Source organism: Podarcis tiliguerta, assembly GCF_965153285.1.
Source record: "Podarcis tiliguerta genome assembly, chromosome: 14".
Classification (NCBI taxonomy): domain Eukaryota; kingdom Metazoa; phylum Chordata; class Lepidosauria; order Squamata; family Lacertidae; genus Podarcis; species Podarcis tiliguerta.
In genome coordinates, this window is record NC_139547.1 from 23,285,648 (window position 1) to 23,293,999 (window position 8,352).

The 8,352-nt window shown below is 49.2% G+C and overlaps 1 long non-coding RNA gene across 1 annotated transcript; it reads right to left on the reverse strand.

Moving 5' to 3' along the window:
* Window positions 1–3,729: 3,729 nt before the first annotated feature.
* Window positions 3,730–6,734, reverse strand: LOC310663949. The gene is made up of 2 exons (XR_014504708.1): window positions 6,654–6,734; window positions 3,730–3,859 (listed from the first exon to the last, which is right to left on the reverse strand). It is a non-coding gene; the product is annotated as an uncharacterized lncRNA (long non-coding RNA).
* Window positions 6,735–8,352: the final 1,618 nt, after the last annotated feature.

The window sequence follows — 8,352 nt, forward strand, 5'->3', positions numbered from 1 at the left end:
TCTTTCATAATCGTTCGACCAAACCTCCATATTCAAGAGAAGTATATCACTGAATAACATCATGCTTAGGAGAAACCAACGGAGAAGGGCATTGTTTTCATGTTTTGCGCCTCTCCGGTGACTCGCTCTTCAAACTGCAAGGTGATTACAGGAGTTGGTCTGACCCAAAGATGCGTTACTGGTGCTCTATTTTGAAAATGTTTTAAATTTGATTTCACTATTATATTTTGTGGTAGACCACCCTGGGGCCCTTCGAGAGGAAATAAAGGGGGGGGGGTCAAAGAAATTATAAACATCAACACCACCATGCGTGTGTGTTTAGGTAAGATCCCTTGCAAGTCACAGGTAGCCTGGCAAGTCTCAGTCTCACAACTCAATCCTGAGGCCACGTTTACTCGGAAGTAAGTCCCACTGAATTCAATAGGACCTACTGCCAGATAAGTGTGTCTAGGATTGTGGCTGAACAGCCCAGCGCTTCTTCCTAAAGAATTTTTTCTCGACTTGCATTTGAAACCCAGTTACTCTGTCCACGCTGGACGCTGGTATTGATTTATCCCGGGGTGAGTTTAGCTTAGATCCGAAGAAACCCTAGTCAGATGGTTGCCTCGCCCCTCGGACCCTGGTTAAGCGGCTGCCTCTACTTCTCCCGTCGCCTCGGCTTCGTTAAAAACGAGTCCATTAATTTCAGTGGTTCTCCTTGAGTGTGACGTAGTCGGATACAATCCGGATCTAAAAACGCTTCCCTGCCCTGCCCAGATAGATAACTCAGTTCATCTTAGCACCAATGGCGTCCATTGATGTTTGTGTGTGAGAGGCAGATGTTCTCAAACTGAAGCTGAAGATGGTCCACATTTTAGAATTTTTCCTAGGTTGAAGAGGGCTTTGCATATTAGCAAATGTGCATATAGGTTTTGGGGGACAAAGCTCGGAACATCGAGGGGTAATCTCCTAGGACGCAGATGTGGGGTCAATGCGTTACTCTGGACAAGTAAGCTTCTCTTAATGCCAATGTGTCTTGCCGGATTGTTGTAATGGGAAATACCCGCACAACCTTCAAAAAAGCATTAGCTATATAGCAGGCCCTGTCCAAGGTTCTCAGTAACCTGTGCCATGTCTGGCTACACCACAAAAGACTGCAACTGGAGATCACATTACTAGATGCTATCTAATTGTGCATATAGAAAACTAGATACTTGGAAGGGTATTAGTCTAGCCTTTTTCGTGAAGTGCTGATTTTCTGTGTTCAGGGCTTTCCCTGTTGACATGCTAGCTTTCTATGCGCAGGGATTGGTGTATGGGGAGCCTTCGGTCAAGTGAACTCTCACTAGCAGTCTGACTTGGAAGAACAAGTTTTTCTGCCCCAGCCTCCGGTTAAAGTTATGCCAAGATCATGCGCTTCTTCCTGTTAATCAAGAAAGCTCTCTCTCTCTCTATGAATGCGCGCTGTACACTCTTCGATCCTCCCATTTTCACAAATACTAATGGATCAAAACACATAGTCAGGTATTGTCAGGGCAGCAGGGGCAAAAGCCACCTTTATTTCCACTCTAATGGTGCTTTTATGGATAACAGCTAAACAGGCTGAGAGAGAACAGATACGTTAACTTTCCTAGTCGTCGGACTAGAAAGATTCCCTAGGTTGGGAATCTTCTTCCTCGGATTATATAAAGCGACCGGGATTAGGGTTAGGAGACTCGCAGTCACTCTTAGTTTATCCTACCTCTCAGGGTTGCTGAGAGGATAAGGCGGGACGGGGAGGGGGGAACCACCTTGAGCTGCTGGGGAGTTGGGAGGGGAGGGAAAAGGTGGGAAGTAAATGTCCCAAAAGAAATATATGCCTCTGAAAACCACTCGCTTGGAATCGCAGGTGGCCAAAGTGCCGTTGCGCTCGCCTCCACCTCGCAGGCTTTCCACAGGCATTTGGCCGGCCCCTGTAAGAACAGGATGCTAGGCTAGATAGGATAGGCCTGATCTAGCAGGGCCCTCCTCTTACGTCCTTAAATAACGACATTCCGCTCCTCTGCATTGTGCCTGGCTGTTGCTAAGCCAACCCAGCCTGTAACGGCGTATTAAGCGTTCTAGAACCAAGAATGCGAGTTTATTATGATAGCCTCTTGATGTGAATGAAGGCAATCGAAGGACCTTTCCGGGAAAGGCGATGGGCGGGCGGGGTGGGGGCGCGCGGAGAGGGAATGCCTAGTTTTCGAAGCCAAGGAGCGAGTGGAAAAAAAGAGAAAGCGCTGACATTGAAATCTAGTTTTCTCCTCCTCCCAACTCTGATTTGTTTCCCTCTCTCCTTCTCTCCTCCAGTGTGTCATGCGTTGTCACCTCTTTCTCTGTGAGTGTGTTTTAGAGGACATTTGAATAAAAGGCTGAGTGCCAGGTATGGGTGACATGGTGGGTGGAAATTTCACCTCCCTACAAAGAGCTGGCAGCCATTTGCATAAGGTCAGGGTAGAGCTTCTGATAGAACTTCGTCAGCATCCCTGTCTCTTAGCAACCCTCCGGCTCCCTCGGTCCCAGCTTCTATTGGACTGGTCCTCTCCTTTTCTTCTTTTCAAAGGGAGGCTTACAATCAAATGTCACCCTCCCCAACCTGTGTCTGTCACCCCAACAGGTCAGCTGTTTCTCTTACACCTCCCCATCCACCTCCCCCTCCTCATCCCCAATTAGAGAGACAATCAGAGGATTCATTGAGGAGTAGGGATTCCAACTCTTCTTCTTCTTCCATTTTTTACTTTACAGTTTTCATTTTTTTAAAAAAAATCACACATGCAATTTGTTCAGCATTTATTGATGTATTTATCCTCAATGGACGCAAAGCACGTTTTCTTCTTCTTCTTTCGGGATTAAAGGGCTGAATGAGGAGCAGAAGAATCGGAATGTAGAACTACAGAGAAGCCATTGGCTAAGAGTGTGTGTGTGTGGGGGTGCAAATTGGAAACACCTGCGGAACAATAGCTCTCTAGAGGGAGGGTAATAAGGCAAATTGAGCTGGGGAGGGGGCAAGGTTTTTAGGTCATCATCCACTCCATCCATTTAGTCGAGGCAAAGAGGAAAGGGAGAGGGCGAGGGGGTCCAGCTCATCATCATCATCGTCACCATCATCATCAACACACGGGTGCCTTTCGAATCTGGAGACGGGATGGGAACCGGGGACAGCCCACAGAAGCTGATAGAGAGTGTTAATGGAGGGTCAGGGCTGGACAATGGTATCTATCGCTGCCCTCCTGCCTCGCCTGTCAACGGAGGCGAGGCTGAGTGGTCCAGCCCCATGATTAGGAGGAGGGGGGAGGCTAGTGGGAGGGGTAAGTGCAAGGACTCCGGCGTCAAGCTGTCCAAGTCGTAAGGCAGATTTTGATTTTCACGCGATTGCGCCTAATGGGTTTCCCCCGATGCTAATTAGATTCATTATTAAAACACACACATCGGCGCTACCTTAATTTCAATATATATACCTCCCCCTTTTCGGCGCTTGATATGTGTGAGGGGGGGAGGGGGAGATTTGGAGACGTTCCTTTATTTTGGAACCGAAATCATATATATTAGATCGGGGAAATGCGAAAGGCTTGGCTGGCGGATTTTATCAGGTCCCTTGCCGGTAGGTTTTAATATGTCCCCAAATTTTAACATGTCCCTTTGCGGTTTGATTATCCTACTAGCAAGTGCGCGCGCGCGCTAAGGTGAACTACGTGCTGCTTATTTGGCAACGATGAGGAGCCACACACGCCGCGCACATATTGTTTCCTTTGGGTCTTCAGAAAGGATGATAGGTCTGATCAATGCAAGATGGTAGTGGTGGATTTTCATAAAATCTTCACTATGGACCCCGGTTCATCAGTATGGAAGCTCCCTTCTCCTGCAATTAAAACATGTTGTTGTTGTTGAAATGACAGTATAGATTGAAACTCAGTATAGATTCAGGCTACGATCCTACACACAACTATCTGGGGGTTAAACCCTTCTGAACATAGTGACCCTGACTTCCGAAGATCCCCACATAGCACTGCCAGTAGATGAATTATTTCCTCCCGTGCTGACAATAAAATAAAATAATTGAATTTGAGGGGGCGCGGGGCGCCTTCGGAGTCCCATTTAGACAGCCCTGGAAATGAAAGTTCGAACAGATTTTTAAAGCGAGTTTGGGTCCCATCCTGTGGAAGTTAAGGGGTTGGGAGCCACCTTCATTTCCAGAGGGAGAGCTGAGTAAGTGCCCAGTTCTCTCCTATGGAAACCAGCGGGGCCTCGAAGCGCTGCCGCTTGGTTGGATCGGGACCCCTTTCCTTTAAGGTGGCAGGCGGCCTCACGCACCTCACTCCAACTCCCACTCCACTAGATATATTCCATTCGGAAGACCTGGGTTCAAGGGCAAGGATGACATCTAGGGACATTCCAATGAAGGAGCTGAGGAGAAGAAGGCGACTTTGGGTCCCTTTGGGTCCCAATCCTATGCATGTTTACTTGGAAGCAAGCTCCCACGATTCCACCGAGCTTGCTCTCTAATGAACATGTTTAGGATTGAGACGTCCTTCTGGCATGTTTGTTGGTGTTGGGGGGTTTGTAACTAACATTCCCAGCTTAATTGTAAAATATAGACGCAATCCTATTTGAACTCCAAAGTACCCCTTGCTCACAGGAGGTCCATCATGCAAAGCCTTTTTGTAATATAAATATTTCAGATTCAGCACGTGGCCATATGGAATGCCTGCGTCCCAGTTGCTCTACCATGTCACTTTTCCAGACCATGGTTTGTCCAGGCCCTTGGAATTCTGATGATGCGGATGCTGGCTGGAGTCGAGTCTTGGTGTTGTAGGAGAACCTAACAAAAGCCTGGCTGTTAGGTTCAGCATCCAGTTCTCACAGTGGCCAGCCAGATGCCCATGGGAAGCCCACAAGCAAAAGCTAAACCCAACAACACTCTTCCCACCTGCGATTCCCAGCAACTAGTATTCAGAAGCATATAGGTAAAGGTAAAGGGACCCCTGAGCATTAGGTCCAGTCGTGACCAACTCTGGGGTTGCGGCGCTCATCTCGCTTTATTGGCCGAGGGAGCTGGTGTACAGCTTCCGGGTCATGTGGCCAGCATGACTAAGCCGCTTCCAGTGAACCAGAGCAGCACACGGAAACGCCGTTTACCTCCCCGCCGGAGCGGCACCTATTTCTCTACTTGCACTTTGAAGTGCTTTCCAACTGCTAGGTTGGCAGGAGCAGGGATCGAGCAACGGGAGCTCACCCCGTAGCGGGGATTTGAACCGCCGACCTTCTAATCAGTAAGTCCTAGGCTCTGTGGTTTAACCCACAGCGCCATCCGCATCTCTGCTCAGAAGCATAGTGCAAAGGGAAAACATAGCCATTAGCCACTGATAGACTTCTCTATGAATTTGTCTGCTCCAGGCAGGTGGCCGTCACTGCCTCTTGTGGGAGCGAGTTCCATAGTTTAACTATGGCAGTTGCTGTATTTTCCAGTCTATAATGGATGTATGGATTTATTGTTTTGTTTTCTGTTTTAGATTGCTGTCTGCATTGCATCTTGTGTTATAAGCCGCCCTGCGCCCTGATCTGGGGAAGGGGGGGTACAAAACCCCTTGGAGGGGAAAGGAAATAACATGCTTGGGAATTAAGATTTTAGATCAGTTGAGGGATTATTTTAAATGAATATAAAGACTTCTCAGCAAAACCACCTGCGTTCCACACAGACACCCTCTGTAACCTGCCCCTTCTTTTTAAGTCGGTTGAGTCTAGCATGGGACTTTCTCACGGATCCAGAGTCTTTTGGGACTTCCTTCCTCTGGTCTCCGCGAGGAGAGGCGTTGTTCCGCGTGCCCCGTGCGCCGTCTGTTCAGGCAGGTGAGGGGGCGGCAGTGCCCTCCTGGTGTTTCCAGAGAGTCTCTGTCCGGTCCCAGTCTTTGCCTCGCTCGGCCCTCCATCCCTCCTCGTGTACTCCCCGCTTTTTCTAGCCTTTCACAGACAACGCTCAGGTGATGGATTCCGAGAGAGAAAGCGAAGGAGAGGGTGAGAAGTCAACTGCCTTCCTCTTCAATAATTCAGGTGCCGCGTTTTTTCCAGGCCTTCAAGCCGTCGAAAGCAGACGGGAGGGTTCAGGGACCCGCCGCAGACGCTGGAGCTGATTAGCCAGCCAAGGGGACCTCGACAAAGAGCGACGCTGCCTCTCTCTCCGCCGCCCCCCCCCCTCGCCGGAGCCCCCCTATCTGCTTTTGAGATTACCATCTGCCCGAGTGTCGCTTCCGCAACTTTGTAGAAAAGGGGGACGATTGTATACAGTCAGACAGGCTTATCGGCTTTCCCCCATAGATTTCCCTCCCCCCCTCCCAAAAACCCTTTTTGTTTGCCCAGACTCTTCTGGCCCGTTGAATCCATGCCTCTCCCCTCCCTTCGCCCTGTTCCAGGGTCGTCTTTGGAACCGGGAGGTGTCTCTTAATAACTTTGCAATGTGACTTTATTCTGGGAGGAGGTGTCTTCTTTTGTTGAGATGGCATTGACGTGTGTGTGGTGAGAAGGGGGCTCAGGATTTGTTGGGCGCAGGGGCAAATGCTATGACCAGTGCCTACAGACTGGGGGGTTCTACCAGTGCAGTCCTGATCATTGCCTACACTCAGAAGTAAGACCCACGGAGTTCAGTGTGACTTGCTTACCTATTGAACTGTGCCTCTTTATATGTGGCAATCAATGGCTGCTAGCCTCGACAGCTATGCTCACCCTCCAACATCTGTTGGGCTCAGGTTCAGTTTGAGGGTATCTTACAGCAACCATCTGGTTGGCCATTGTGACAACAGGAATGCTGGCTGGACTAGATGGGCCACTGGCCTGATCCTACAAGTTTCCTCTTCTTCTGGACTACAGCAACTCGCATGCGGAAGGCTGATTTAGAACACAACCAGCCGCTTTACGCTAAACCAGCCCATCAGCCGCCTTATAGGGAATCGATTCATGTAGCTCAGAACTGCCGCTGTATCCAGGGGCATAGCGTGGGTTGTCAGCACCCCGGGCAAGGCAAGTAATTTGCGCCCCCTAACGCGTGGGTGGGCCAGGTAGGGGCAGAGAGCTGCGAGTGCGAGCACCCCCCCAGATGTTGCGCCCAGTGTGGCCGCCCCCCCCACACCCCCTACGCTATGCCACTGGCTGTATCCCGGTTGCCGTGGCTCGTTAGTGGAGAGAGTTGCTGCCGCGCTCACGTCCTGTTTGCGGGCTTCCCAGATGCACCTGGTGGCCACTGTGAGAAGAGAATGCTGGACCGATCCAGCTGTGTTTTACCAGGGCGGCAACCAATTTTAATAGTATCCTCTGAACACAATGCAATATTATTCCGGGACCTCGGAATTTGCCCTCTCCTTCTCCTTCTCCTTCTCCTTCTCCTTCTCCTTCTCCTTCTCCTTCTCCTTCTCCTTCTCAACTGGTCAACTCTGAGTAAGCTGAATACAACCTAATACAACCTAATAATACGAATAATGCCCCGTCAACATCAGGCTAAGCACTTGAATCCACTCATTTCAGCTGAAATACAGAAAAGTTCATGACTCGAAGAAAGCATCCCAAGCTGCTAGAAAGAATGCCTTTAGTCTCCATTAAAGAATGTGCATGATGCCATTCTATCTTTGCTGAGATAAAGGCTCGATTGTTTGGAGCTGGTATCGCCAGCCAAAGCCATTGTCTTCCTACAGTCTTCCTAGGGACACAACATGTGTGTTCCCTCAAAATTCCTCCCACACTTTCCTGTGGGGCTCGATCTCAGAATCAAACATGCCCCATCATTGCCCTGACCCATGTCTTTCAAAAGCAGTGGAAGGCTCACAGCAGGACCTTCGGCAAGTCCACTCAGAAATAACCCCACTCAGTCCACTGGGACTTACTCCCAGGTGTCTATAAAACTGCTGCTTTAGAATAATAAGACCCACTTCCTGAACTGTACCACTCACAGAGGCAGGGAATGGGGAATCATAGAATCAAAGAAGCATAGAGTTAGAAGGGACCACACGGGTCATCTTTCTAGTCCAACTCTCTGCAATGCAGGAATCTTTTACCCCAATATGGGGCTCAAACCCATAACCGAGATTAAAAGTCCCACTGTCTACCAACTGGGCTATCCCAGCAAGGAGAAAGTGTAGCGTGAACTCAGTCCGGACTAACAAACCCTGAACATAGAAAACTAATACATTAATGAGAATACTAGAGAATTCACACACCCTCCCCACAAACATTCTAGCTTTCTAGGTACAAGGTGTATTTTGGGTCACATTCCTACCATACATTTAATGCACTATGTCATGGGTCAGCAAACTTTTTCAGCAGGGGGCCGGTCCACTGTCCCTCAGACCTTGTGGGGGGCCAGACTAT